Source organism: Echinops telfairi, unplaced genomic scaffold (assembly GCF_000313985.2).
Source record: "Echinops telfairi isolate 266 unplaced genomic scaffold, ASM31398v2 ScPeMD7_7424;HRSCAF=8462, whole genome shotgun sequence".
NCBI classification, from domain to species: domain Eukaryota; kingdom Metazoa; phylum Chordata; class Mammalia; order Afrosoricida; family Tenrecidae; genus Echinops; species Echinops telfairi.
In genome coordinates this window covers 21,270,149-21,271,416 of record NW_022111324.1, presented here as the reverse complement: position 1 = coordinate 21,271,416, position 1,268 = coordinate 21,270,149, and the positions used below count along the sequence as shown (strand labels likewise).

Below are 1,268 nucleotides of genomic sequence, written 5' to 3'. Positions count from 1 at the left end.
AAACGTCTCGACTGCCTAACAGTGGACAGAAAACCAGGTTCTTTTTTTAAAAATCAGGGCTTAAGCCAAACTTTGTATCCAAGCAAAAGGCAGCAGCAATTACCATGGGGGAATTAGGTGCCATTCAAGAAATCATGCAGAGTGCACTAGAAAGTGGATTATTGTAGATGCAGTTAGGTTAGAATTTAACACTTTATCATTGGAGCCCCCTTTTGACACATTTTGAATTTGTTCTAGTTTTTAATATTCTCTGCTTTCTTTTCTGTTTTCTGGTCGTATGGTTATTAGGTTGTCGTTGTTTTTTGTTATGTGTTTCTTGTACATGAAATCCAGGATAGGTGGATCTGTAGAGACAGCAACTGGATTAATAGTTCCTTGGGGGTGTAGCAGAGGAGTTTGTGGGGGAAATCAGGAGCTAATAACAGTGAGTAAAACAAAGAAGAAAATGTTCTAAAATTGATTGTGGTAATGATTGTACAACTCTTCTTGATATGATTGAACAAGTGAATCATATGATACATAAATTATATACCAATGAAACTGTTTAAAAAAAACCACCACACTAACAGACACTAACAGAGGGCCACTTGAATAGATATATTGGAAAAGACTGATAACACAATGTCAACAGTATGTCCTCATCTGCTGTTGGAAGGGCGACAACATGGTAGAACTGTTTGAAAACGGTTTGGCTGTTTCCTAAAAAGGTGAGTCTAAACCTCCCACTCAGCCCAGTGGCCTCACTCCCAGATGTCTACCCATGGATGCTCATAGAGTGTTTGTAACAGCCCGAAACTTGGAACAGCCCCTGACTAGAGAACGGATCAACAAAGTGTAACCTCTCCATGCAATGGGAGATCATTCAGTAACAAAAGGAGTGAACTGTCGATATACTGTAAAGATCACTCAGAAGCATTCTAAGTTTAAGAAGGCAGATGCAAAAATTCACATGAAACGATTCTACTTAGGAGAAATTTCCAGAAAAGGTGTGTCTACTGAAACGGAAGGTGGTTGCTTGGGAATGTCGTGAAAGCAGGAACTGACAATGAATAGACCCGGGGAAGTTCTGGGCTGAGTTATAATGAGGATTGTATAACTCTATATATGTATTTATGAAACAACAAACTTACCTGGCAGGGGAGATACCATGATCACGAAGGTGGTTTTCACAGGGCAAGGCTTATCCATTGCACTCTGGATGTGCTAACCCCTGTGATTTACCCAAATGTGGGAAACTCAACTGCATAATTTGTGGTAGTGGGGGACTG

At 40.1% G+C, this 1,268-nt stretch overlaps 1 pseudogene; it reads left to right on the top strand.

Annotated features, from left to right (window-relative positions):
* Window positions 1–1,122: 1,122 nt before the first annotated feature.
* LOC115872515 lies at window positions 1,123–1,268 on the top strand (annotated as a pseudogene).